This window comes from Platalea leucorodia (genome assembly GCF_965183815.1).
Source record: "Platalea leucorodia genome assembly, chromosome: W".
In the NCBI taxonomy this organism is placed as follows: Eukaryota; Metazoa; Chordata; class Aves; order Pelecaniformes; family Threskiornithidae; genus Platalea; species Platalea leucorodia.
Genome location: NC_138859.1, coordinates 46,213,970 through 46,227,101, shown reverse-complemented (window position 1 = coordinate 46,227,101; position 13,132 = coordinate 46,213,970).

Genomic DNA, 13,132 nt, shown 5'->3' with positions numbered 1-13,132 from the left:
GGCAGGGAGGGATGGGAGCAGGCAGGCAGGCCACGGAGAGGCAGGTGGGCAGCCAAGGAGGCAGGCAGGCAGCTGTGCAGGCAGGCAGCTGTGCAGGCAGGCGAGCAGGTGGGCAGGGGGGGCCCAATGGGAGCAGGGGCCATGGGGACAGGAGCCGCCGGCACGGAGCTGGCAAGCAGGGACCTGCCTTCTCCAGCCAGGCCCTGTGCCGTCGGCACGCTCCACTGCCGGGCACCCATGTCGAGATGTGCTGGGCCGTGCCGTGCCATCCCAGGCTGGGCCATGCTGGGCTGTGCCGCACCGTGCCAGGCTGTGCCGGAGTGTGCCATGCCGTGCCGTGCCGAGCCACGCTGTGCCTGACCGTAGGGCTGTACTGTGCCGTGCCGTGCCAGGCCATGCAGCTGCTCCCAGCCATGCGGTTCCCTTCGCTGCCTCCGCCCCCCCCTCCGCTTTAATCAGTAACGCAGAGACGTGCATTTATGTCATCCTTATCTCGGGCCCCGATAACCATCTCTACGTTTGTAAAGGTCCCACCCCCGCTGTGTCTTTCCGGTAACGAAATGGGGAAAAATGGGGGGAAATGTCACCTTTTGGAGAGGATGAGCGAGAGTTCAGCCTGGGCTGGACACCGGGGAGTAACATCCTGAAAAGGGCCAAGGGGGAGAGGTGTGCAGGGGCGGCACGGCGGGGGCTGCGGGGAGCCGTGGGCAGCGTGGGCAGGGCGGTGCGGGCAGGGCGGTGCGGGCAGCGTGCCGAGCCAACCCGCCTGGGCCCGGGTGCAGGCAGGGATGGGTGCTGGGCATCCCTCTGCTTTGGGACATGCGGAAATACCGTGGGGCTTGTAAAGAAACACAGCTGTTGAGTGAGAATGGCTGAGTCCAGTCCAAAAGTGGCCATATTTTATATTCTTCTGAGGTAAGGCACCACTCGTCACCAGGCCCCTCGCCGGGGCACCCAGGGTCTCTTTACAGACAGGTTGCGTATGATGGCACCCAGTTTTCCTACAGTTTTCCACTATGGATCCCACTAAGGCTAACAAGCCGTTTCTCTCCACGCTGCCATCCCCGTGTGTCTCTGGAGCTCACGGTATTCCCAAGCTGCTTTTTGGCACTAACCAAGCGGGTATAAAATGAAGCTCCCCCCACCGCAGCTACCCCTGCTGTTGTCAGCCTGTGGTGGAAAACAAAAAAGGAAGGAAGAAGAAAAAGAGAGCCCTGGCGTGAGGTGCCTTTGTTCAGGGCAAGTTATGCGTGAAATCTTTTTGTCCTTCTTAAAGGAAGGCAAAAGTTGCAGTTGATTTGGGGAACAGAGAGGCAAGAGCAGCCCTCCGGAGGCGGAGGTGCCGCACTGGGCAGGCGGGGAGGGGAGCGGGCGGGCAGACCCCGATGGGAGCCAGGTGCTGCAGATGTGCTGGCGTCCTTTTTTCCTTTTCCTTTTCCTTTTCCTTTTCCTTTTCCTTTTCCTTCTCCTTCTCCTTCTCCTTCTCCTTCTCCTTCTCCTTCTCCTTCTCCTTTTCCTTCTCCTTCTCCTTCTCCTCCTCCTTCTCCTCCTCCTTCTCCTTCTCCTTCTCCTTCTCCTTCTCCTTCTCCTTCTCCTTCTCCTTCTCCTTCTCCTTCTCCTTCTCCTTCTCCTCCTCCTTCTCCTCCTCCTTCTCCTCCTCCTTCTCCTCCTCCTTCTCCTTCTCCTTCTCCTTCTCCTTCTCCTTCTCCTTCTCCTTCTCCTTCTCCTTCTCCTTCTCCTTCTCCTTCTCCTTCTCCTTCTCCTTCTCCTTCTCCTTCTCCTTCTCCTTCTCCTTCTCCTTCTCCTTCTCCTCCTCCTTCTCCTTCTCCTCCTCCTCCTCCTCCTTCTCCTTCTCCTTCCCCTTCCCCTTCCCTTTCCCTTCCCCTTCCCCTTCCCCAGAAGAGCTGAGGTTGGAAGGTACCTCCTGAGACCGGCACTCCAGCCCCTGCTCAAACCGGGTCACCCAGGCGTGAGCTGGCGGCAGGACACGCTTTTTTAGAGACTCAACTCCATCCCCTCCTGCCATTCCTGGGAAGTAACCAGCACTCTCTTACAGACTGGGAACAGTTACCTAGAAATTAAGATTAATCATACTTTGAATTTTAGCTCCATAGGATTGCAAAGGCCTTCTAACACGTTTCATAACTTAAATGAAATACAACTTTTTGTTGAACAAAAAATGAACTGCACTGTTTTACTTGATTGTGTATTGATCCCCTTCCCTTTCAAAAAGCCAGCTGCACTCAGCTCGCTCAGTAGGCACCCAGCCCCTCTTTTTGTTGGTTGGGGTGGTACTCGGCTTTCGTGGGGTCCGTGCCGGTGGGCACGAGGCTTGGAACTTCCATAACCCAGCAGGAACCCTGAGATTTGTGGATAATGTGGCGGTTTATTACAGCTGCAGGTGAATATATATTGCTTGGTGCTGGGGACTGTCACCCCCAGCTGTCTGAGCCTGTCTCCCTCATCTTTAAGATGAGCTGGTTTGTTAAGCATTTTAAGTCGCACTGGGCAGCTGCTCTGTGTGAGAACTGGTTGCTATCACTGTAACTATTAAGTGCTGGGTGCGTTTTGGCTGCCTTTAGGTTACTTTTTTTGCTTAAAGCGCTGCAGAGTTTTCTCTCCTAAAAATAAAAAAACCCAAGGCTCCCATTCTGGTCAATGCCCACCGGTGACGTGGCTTTCCCCGGCTGCCCTTCGGGGGCTTAACAGGGGCTGGCAGGCTGCTGGCCGCTTCTGGCCAGCAGGCAGGACCAGCCAGCCCCGGCGGAGCGGCAGCAGCGGTGTCCCGGCGGCAGGGAGCACAGCGGCCGGGTGCCCGCCGCGGCGGGGCCGCCGGCTGGCATGGGCGTGCAGGGGGACGGCGCGTTTGCCGCGCCTGCGGAGGGCTGGGCTGCGCCTGTCGTTTCGATCCATTGTGCTCCCTTGAAGTTAACGGAGGAAAGATGAGAAATTGATTTTTTTTTTCCTGACAAAATGATATTTTCAAAATTCAGGAGATAAAGCCTGACTTTGACCTTTTCTTTTTAAACCTGCGCCTGATTATTGCGTTCCATGATTATATTACGCATGGTAGTGTCTAATTCTGGCGTCTTGCCAAATTGATGTCAAAATCTTCCCGGTAATCAACCCACAAACGTATAAATATCAGTGCACAGTGCAGTTGTGACCAACACGGCGGGTACATCGTGGCGTGGCTCGTGTGCCGTGTTGCCTCTCCTCTGCCTGCCGTCTCGCAGCCGGGGCAGCACGGGCGCTGCCGGGGGGCTGCGGCTCGGTGGGGGCTGCGAAGCCCAGGGCTGCCATCAGCCCCACTGGAGACAGCGCCAGGGAAAACTCTGCCCTTCTGTCCGCGGGTGCCGCCTGCTTCGGCATCCGCCACGGGGCTGCCCGAGGCCCCCGCGCCCGCTAACCCGGTGCGATGGAGGGTGCTGGGGTGTCCTTTGGCACCCACGCCAAAAAACCCCTGCCGGCAGCCGTGTCGCCGGCAGCAGGCGCGGGCACGGCTTGCAGGAGCAGTGCCGGAGGGCCAGGGCGGCCGGTCACTGCTTCCAGCCTAACGAGCTTTGGCTGCCCAGCGGGAAGCGGCGTTCCCTGTCTGCATGGCTGCCTTTGCCAGAGGCTTTCCCTCCGCTCTTGGGGGAGGGAGGTTCCTTTGTTAGCTTTCCTCCTTCTCCCTGCCTGCAGCCAGGACTCTCGGAGATGCTGCCGGGTGCCCTCGCTTCCCCTGAAACAGGCAGCGGTGCGGTGCCTGGGGGCCACCGGGATGGGATGGACCTGGGGGCTGACCTGGCCCGGCCGCATTTGCCCCAGGCTTCCTTGCTCAGCATCCTTCTTTTTTTGGCTGTGCCTCCCCTGTGTATTTGAATATTAATTCCTCTTCTCTTTTATTCACCAGGGGTTCAACTCCACAGTTTTCTCCAGCACCCACACCCGCCTCTGAGCGCGGGGAAGAGAAGGCCCTGGCCCTTCAGTGCCGCAAAACTGACTGGCTGACCCAAACCGCCCGTAAAACGGTGAGTCCAGGGGTTCATCACCTGCGCTCACAGCCCTGCGTGCCCTGCTCACGTTAGTGCTGGACGTGGCGCAGGCACAGGTGAGCTTTCCCTTAGAATAGCTAGCACGAGCTGGCCAGGGATGGCACGCACAATTTTCACCTGCTTTTAAACAAATATTGCAAGTGTTTTCTTTTGGTATTATGAAATTGCTGTCGCAAGTCTGTTCTTCTCTGCAGAGGGCAGAGGGGCCACCTCCAGCGCCCCGTGACATCTTCCCAGTGATGGCAGCGCAGCTGGACGCGGGTCCAGAGGGGACGTAAACCTGTATTGGCCCCAGGTGTATCTGCTGCCCAGGGACAAAATTTTGCTTGTGAGAAGCAGAACCAACCTTCCTTGTGATTTTTTCTCCTCCCAGACAGGATTTCAGTTATTTATAAGTAAAAAACCAGTTGGACAATATGGGATTTTTTTCCCCAGAGTTATTCAGGGGGCAGTTCAGAGGGTAAAACAGGCCTGAGAAAGCTGTATCCAGCTTTATCAGTGCAAATTGATAAACGGGGGCTACCTGGGGGAAGCGAGGTCCCGGATGGGCTGCTTGCCTCCACTGCCAGCACGCTCCAGCCCCGGCACGGAGGGGCAGAGGCTCTGGGGAGCTCTCCTCAGGTTTATCAGTGGGAAGATGAAGGAAAGGATTTTTCCTCTCCCATCACTACACCAGAAATGGGGTTATGGGGCAATAAATCCCAGCCTGAGTGGTACTTGCAGGGCTGCTCTTGCTAGGGGTTCCCCGAGCAGCCGCCAGCCCCATTGCCCCCTGTTCCCTGGTGTCCTCGCCAGGCAGAAACAGCAGCTCTTTCAGGGATGGGGAGTGCAGTCCCCATGGCACGGTATGGGAAGGCAGGAGGTGCCGGGTGGAGGCAGGGGCTGGGGCAGCGGGTGGGTGATCACTTGCTTGGGGGTTTCTGCTCCACGCCTCTCATGGACAGCCCTGGGCTCGGTGCACCCCGGCCCCTGCTGCGAGAGGGGCAGCGAGGCCGTCCCGGCGTGGCTGATGGCACACTTGGCTGGCGAGAGCCATGGTTAAAGATTAAAACTGGATCCAGTTTCCAATATTTATCTTGGGAGCAGGAGGGCCCCGGCTTGTTTGGTTTGTGGGAAGCGTTGGGAAACGGTGACGCTGGTGTGGAGAGACCCGGCAGGGCTGGCCCCCGCGGGGGCGCGGGGTCCCGGCAGTCCCGGCGCAGCGAGCGGGGGACGCGGCGGTGCTGGCGACACGGGCAGGACGGGACAGAACCCAAGGGAGGGGCCCACAGCGACGGGGGCACCCCACAGTTAGGACATGGCTGCTCCCCTCCCACGCTTGTGCAGTGTCCTGCCTCTGCAATGGAGACAGTGGCACCTGCCTCTCCCCCACGATCATTTCAAGGATAAATATATCAGATTTATTAGATATTAGTGATGGGAAGCGTGCAAGTAGCATAGGCAGATAATGCTTTTTCATTTACATTGCACTAAACATTACCTACTAAAACATTTTTCAAAGATTAATAACTGGTTGCCCAGACTGTTAGCCCTGCTCTGGAAACATCCCCACAGGTGTACCGGGACAGCGAGCCCTCCAGTTTATACAGAAGTGTGGGGTTTAAATATATTTTGGTGGTGAGAGCGCCTGATGTGCGCAAGAGTGACAAACGTTATCCAGGAGCTGACTTGCATTTGTGCTGCGCTGGCCAGGCAAACCTCTCCAGAGCAATTTGTGCAGGAGAACAAACCCAGGACAAGCTGTCCCAGGCAGCGATGTGCTGAGGTGGGTTTGAATACCAGCCACAGTCAGAGCGCAGAAATGCTCCGAGAAGCAGGGCTTTGGCCAGCGCGGGCAGGAGGTCGCAGTCGGCCCCGTCCATGCGAGTTTTACCCCGACGTTCCTCCTGCCTCAGCAGTCAGCCGTTGTATTGAACATCAGGCTGAAGGAAGTAGTATAAAATGTGTTGCAGAATACTGTCAAGGCATTAACTGGGAGGGAACCAGATTATGACAGCTGATTTCTTGTTTTCATATACATGATTTTACAAAGAGTTGCTGGAAACCTCTTAAAATTTTTAGATAGTCTGGTTAGCACCTAAATTGTCATTTTTTACATAATTTTGGCATTCGGTATCCCCAAAATATCCCATAGCGACTACTGTAAGGCAATAAACGCTGACGATGTAGATGGATTTGGCAATTGTTTAGGCTTCAGTAGCGGTTAGAGGGAGAACGCCTAGCTGGTGTTTCCCAAGAGCCCCACCGCCACCGGGGCTTTGGTAAGTCCTAAATTGGGACGGGAGGGAGCCGGGGCACTCCTGCACGGCTCTCACAGGCACTGAAGCAGGCAGTAAAGAGGAATTTGTAGGTACAGGGAGAATGTTCCCATTGCTGGACATCCTCTTAATTTCGTAAAGGCACAAAAGGATCCGATACCCACAAGCTCCCTGTAATAACAGACTAGAGATCCAAAGCACATCTTTAATGGTGGGGAAAAAAACACTATGAGAACTTAAAAATAAGGCAGCGGGCTCTGCAGCAGTACAAGTCCTTACATCTGTCAGTTTACAATCTTAAAAGCCTTAAATCAATCAGCACTGCCTTCCAGCTGCGGCACAGGGGCACGGCACCCGAGCCCCCGCGCGACGCGCTTGGGCAGCGCAGTGCGCCTCTGGCCAAGGGCCCGCTACGGCCCCTGCCAGCCTGGGAGAGTCTGTTGCCGTGAGTTCATGTGAACTTCCAAAAACCCACAGCAGAGTTCCTCCGGGAGCTGGTAAGGACACCAAGCAGTGTTGGGGCAAGCAGCAAGTCCTCTCTTGGCCTGGGAACTGGCCACAAGGCAGAAATAGAGCAGGAAGGATCGACCGGCTCTGACACAGCAGGGTGGCAGCTCCCGGGGCTCCAGACCCACCTGCAAGGAGGCCAGGAGGGTCACGGCTCAGGCTGTGGTCACATACGCGAGTCCACTGAAATAGCCACGGACAGAGGCGAAAGCAGGAAAAGAGCGGTGCTGAGCTCCGGGGCTCGGGGCAGCCTCCAGCCCCGCCGGCGAGCCGGCTGCGCCCTCGGCCGGGTGCAGGCGCCGTCCCCGGCAGGGCTCCTCGGCACGTCCCACCGCCGGGACTGTCGGCTGCTCTCCACCACGGTGTGTGCTGGCTGGCCGGCTGGCCGGCCCCTTCCACGGGCAGCCCCCTGCCCGAGAGCGCAGCGGGGCTGCCGCCTGCTGCAGGGTCTGGCGAGAAGGCATCAGGACAGATGTGCCATCCTCAAGGTCAAGGGCTGCTGTGCTATGGCCTCCGCTGGAGCAGAAGGTAAAACTCAGGCTAAAGCGGGGCAATCTGTCCTTCTTACTAGTGTTTTGTAGGTAATGGAAGTGGGTTATGAGATGTTCTTGGGAATGTAATTCACTTTAATGAACAAATGCCCTGAGCCAAGCTGTGTACTGATTTACATGCCTTGTAATGCCACAGATTTAATGGGAGTGCAGAATTTGATCCATCGCACTAAGCGTATTGCACTGTATAATGAAATATTGGGAGCAATAAACAAGACCTTTGGCAACTCTTCGGATGAAGTTTTCCAGTAAAACCTTTTGTGGAAGACCAGATCCACAGAAAAGCTGACATGCTGATGTGCAGAACACAGGCCCTGGAGTCCACAGTTTAGCCCTCAAAATCCCTGCCTGCCCGCTGCGTGCTGCCCAGGGTGCCCGCTGCCCAGCTCACCGCTGCTCGCAGCACCCGCAGGCACCCGCAGGCAGAGACCGGCCGGCTGGGAGCCCGTGAAAAGCAGAAGAGGAGAAGTTGCTCAGCGTGTCCAGCAGCCACCTCCAGACAGGGGGTCAAGGGCACAAGCCCACCCTGCCCGGGTGCAGGGAGAGAGGACAAGAAGGGTGCTGGGGGAGCAACTTAGTCACTAACTCTCCAAAAACCCGCAGCACAAGCAAGTGGTGTGTAGTTGATGGCTAAGGATGAGTATAAAAGCACCAAAAAAAGTGGGACCACTCTCAGAAAGCCTGAGGCACAAATGACGGCCAGCTAGCAAGGGAGTTTAAAAGCACCAGTAAAACTTTCTGTGAGTTGCTAATGGGGAGAAGGCGACGGAGGAGAGTTGTTGTGCTGCTCTACGGGGAGGGAAAGCTGTCCGTGGGGAGCAGAGGCTGCTCTCGGTGCCTTGCCATCAAGATGGGAGGAGGTATCGGGCAGGGTGCTGTGGGGGTCTGTCCTTGCCAGCCACTCTCCGATAGTTTCATTAGCAGCCAGCATGGTGGGGCAGGGAGCGCGCTTATGAAACTGGTGGGCAGCGCTCAGCTGGGAGGAGCTGCGAGCCCACCGGAGGATGGGATGAGAGTTAGGAATGATCCTGCCGTGCGGTAAGGAGGAGCCCGAAGGAGCGTAGCTGGGATTAACATCACAGCCAGGGACGGGGATCAGCGCCTGGGTCTGCAGAAGAGCGGGCGGCCGGCCGCAAGCCCAGCGTGGCTCAGCCGGGGGAGGTGGGCAGGAGCAGGCGGGAGCTGCGGGGCTCGGCTGATGCCCCGAGGGAGCCCTTCACCCTGCAGGGCTCCCTGTGTCGAAGGAGAGCCTGAACGCGGCCCCGGGGACCCCTCCTCACCGCCCCACGCAGCCCTGGGCTCGCCGCTGCTCCCCGGACCGGCTCCTTCCCGGCCGCGGGGCCAGCAGGGACGGGCAGGTTTTTGCCTGCTGCTTGGCTGGATGCTGCTTCTCACTCTTTGCCAACCAAGCCAACGCATCTGCAGCGTGGGAACGCGCTAAACGCTAGTCTGGTCCTTTGCAACCACACCACTGGTGCTTGTCCCATGGCGAGTACTGTCGCTCACCCAGCATTACCCACGCAAGTATTTCCGTGGGTCAGTTATTCCCACGTGGGGATTTTTGATGGGGCATTTTTGGTGTTACTTAATATCGGTTTCACTGGCATAAAATACGCCTGGAGCTTGCCAGAAACAGAATAACTAGAACTCCATATACCAGCTCGAAGTGAGAAACGCGTAAGTCAAACTTTACTCCGTACTACTATCGGTGTCTGGCCGGAGGTGCGTGGGGCTGGGCGCCCGGGGCAGCTCGTCCCAAGGCAGGTGTTGGGAGCGGGGCGCCCGAAGCGCGCCCGGGTGCCTGTGCCTTCCCACCTTGAATTTGGGAACTTTTCTGAAAATGGGACTTTGCTCCCTTTTGACATGTGCGGTGTTGTGGATAATTATTTCAGTTGGATGACTGTCGAGCCGGTAAGTGTGTTTGAATCTGCGAATAGTCTTCATATTTACCCACTCAGGAGGAAAAAAATCAGTTATAGTGGGAGACAGCATTAGCTGTTTGGGCTCATTAGCATGAAGGGTAATTTGCGCTCATCAGCGTGGTGCCGAAGGAGGCGGGGGGGACTCTGCCCGTTGGCCGGGTGGCGCGGGGAGCTGGGATAACAGCAGCCGGTCTGCCTGCCCTGATGCGGCCGCAGAGATGCGGGGCTGGGACCGAGGGACGCGGGGCCGAGCCCACGGGAAGGGAGCGAGCCCGGCCGGGCGGACGCTGGGGCGCGCCTCGGGCAGCACCGGGCCCTCCGTGGAGATCCGTGTGCCAGGCACGGGGCTGAGCAGAGCACAGCTTGGGCTGCACGAAGCCGTGCTCGTATTTTGCTAGGGTGGAGTATCCGTGGCATGCTTTCATACAATTTGAGCACATTTCCAACCCCACAGCGTATCCTTTAAAATACGGAAGGCTTTTTGATTAAAATTACAATCAGCAGAGTGCGCCCACAGCGCGGAAGCCCTCCCAGTGCAGGCCCGTCATTATTATTGATATATAATGAGAGAGAGAGATATATATAGATATATAATTGATAGCAGTTCAGGAAATAGTAAGAAGGAAGAGGCAGACACAGCTGAGTTTTACAGACTTTCAATGCACAATAAAACATTTTATTTAAAAACAATGCATTCAATATTGTGTTTTGGCACATGAGTCAATGTTGCAGGCACATTCACACCAAAGAATCACATTGCTGAGAGATCCCGAATGAATCGTCGCGTTGTTCTCCACAAAGGATGCTCACGAGGAGGATGCGGTACTCCGTCACGAGAAGAGCCAGGGCCCTGCTCACCAGTGTGCCCGCGTATTTACAGGCACGAGGCGCCGCGCCGGCCGCGCTCGGGCCTCGGGGCTGGGGCCACGGCCGGTGCGAAGCGCGTCAGCCTGCGGGCCCGATCCCGGTCCCACCGCCGCCACAGAGGCCCTCGGTGGGAGCAAGGCTGGACGGCGGCTTTGCTTGCAACGTACTTCACACCGTGAGCAGCTTTGCTCTCCACCTGAGACCGTGCCCTGGCCCTCTATGAACATTAGCCATTTAAAAATAAATAATGCTTTTAGTATGGCCATTAAATAATGAAACCTTTATTACAATTATGGCATTTTTTTTTCCTTTTTTTAAAATATTTATCTTTTTTTATTGAAAACAACTCCATCAGGCATTGAACTGTATAGCCATTAGAATAAAGACACATTCATTTACAGAAAACCTGCTTTTTTCTAAACGATTTGTTTTTGCAACCTCCATTCACAGTTAGTTATATTTCACAAACGCTTGCTTTTTGGTATACTCCACAATTAAAACCGGTAGCCAAAATGACTTTGTGTTAATGTATCTTGCTACCATTCATTGAAAAGATGCAAGCAACGAAAATACAAACCCAAGATGTATAAAAGAAGAGAAGGTAACGCACGTATTTCCACTCTTATGTACACCCCATCTTCACATCCCCTGCGGGGCGGCCCGATCCCCCCGACCGCAGCACCCAGCCCCGCACAGCGCCCGCCCCGAGCCCCCGCTGACGGTCCCTGCTGCGGGTGCGGGTCCTCAGCACCCATCCCGTCGGCAGCGGGGCTGGAGCAGGATGCGGCCACTGCTCGCCTCCGGCTGCCCGCAGCACCTGGGGCACTGTCCTGGCAGCCCGGGGTCTGCGTCCCGCCGGACCCGTCCCTTGGAGCTAGTCAGGACCTCTCTTGATTTTGTAAACTAAAATGTTTTGTACTTACAAATATTGATCACGTCGCATTACGCATACTTTCCTTTAGCTGTATTCGCTTGTCTAGACATTCAGTAATAATAGCGAGCATTTTCACCGAACCGTCAGGAATTCGTTCAGGTAGACAGAGGCAGGAAGGTTTTGGGCCAAAGAGAAGGGAAGGAAGAGCCTAGCCAAGGCGATACCGCATGCAGGCGCCGTTTGCTGTCCCGAGCAGGGAGGGCGGCAGCCACGTTCGCTAGAGGGGAGCAGCTCGTGTATTTAATGAAAGGCATTTTCTGCCGGAGAGAGGCAGATCCAGCGAGCCTCTCCTCCTCAGCCGCTGTCTTCTCTGCACCCTTTGGTCCTCAGCTCTCCATCAGACCCCACCACAACCTATCGCCTTCCTCCCGAAGCGCCGCAGGCCACCGCGAGCGGCCGAGCCTGGCCCTTCTCGGAGGGCACCTCCGGGCTGAGGGACGCCAGCCAGCGCCGAGGGCTCCTCCAGGGCTCCTCCCCGCCACCCAGCACTGACCTCCTCCAGCTCAAGGGGAGACCCGACTTTCTACAAAACCAGAATGACACAGGCCATAAGCCCGGCGCGGTGAGACGGGGACGCCAAGCCCAGACCTGTCAGAGCAAACACGGGGGGGTCACCCCACTTAGCTGCTCTGGGATGCGCAGTGCCCTAACGCGAGGCCCTACAAGAAAACCAGCCAGAAAAGGGGGTTTGGGAAAGAGCCCAGTCTGACGGCGAGGCCTCGGGAGGGTCTCTCCCTGCCTGGGGGAGCAGAGCCCCCCTGGGCCGCTGCTGGTCCCACCGGGCAGCGCAAGCTGCCCTTCCCCTCTGGTCCCTCTATAACAGCAGAATTCAAAAAGCATCTAAGAAAAGAGGCAAAAACAAAAGATGCACGTTTTAAGATGGTTTTCCACATTGCAACGGCTCAGACAAAAAATATTGATACTAAGAAGCAATTTACTTTGGGCTGTATTGCGCCATTGATTTTGGGGCAGAACTCCCCATTAAAATCAATGATTCTGAAATGTTCAATGTGGTTCTGAAAAATCGATGGGGAGTTTTGCTTAAAAATCAATGATATAATATGGCGCTCTGTCAATAATTTTTCTGTATTCCCATTTCCGAATATTTGCAGTCATTTTCTTCCTTCCTTCTCTGCACTCGGTGCCTCTTTGTGCCTCTGGAAAGTTCCAGCTGTGCTGCGAGGGCCGTCCCCCGGGACCGACGGCGGGTCCTTCCCTCCTAACGGGACCTCGCCGCAAGCGGGATGAACCTGAGAGGCACGCTCTGTTTGTTTGAATCAAGCAAGATCAAATTAAGGTACGGTGCGTTAAAACACCTTTCCATCGCCACCCTCCCCACAATCTGCGGGCACCCGGGTGCTCTCGGGGCTGGGGGCGAGCGGGGCATCGCAGACGTCCCGTGCACAGCTGTGGGAAACAGGCTGGGGCTGCGAGCTGTGGGAACAGAAATTCCAACTATGAGCAGTTTTCCCAAGTTCATTGTGATTAGGAAGGGAAATCAAGTTTAAAAAAATAAACTATGACAAATACAAAAATTACCCCAGGGCAATTTAGGTTTTTGGTTTCAACTTCTAATTTTTACATTGTCTCTTCTCTCCTGGGTGCTCCAAAGCAGGAGTTTGAGCAGAGAGATGTGCACTGCTCAGGAAAGACCGACTGAGGCCCTGGGGCGTGCCAGCACTGACGCCCTCTCCTCCCGCACGGGCTCTCGGGCAGAGGCAGGATGCTGCAGCTCTGTCTGAACCAGCTCCACGCAAGCTTTGCAGCAGCCACGCAAGCCCTTGCAGCACCTTCAGCGCGGGGAAATCCACTTCTGCCAGCAGCCCTCTCCGGGGACGCTGGGGACAGGCTGGGTCACAGCAGGTGGCCCATCCCATATGGCTTCCCAGCATCTCACGGCGCACCCGCGGCCGGTTTGACTCTGGGGACCTTCCCATCCCAGTTTCAGCATGCAGTTACGCGGCAGGTTCATCTGGTTCCACGCTGGACGTGGCAACAGCCGATGCCCTTGCCAGTGTCCGTGCCCTGCCAGCGGTCCCGCTGCCATCGGGGAGGA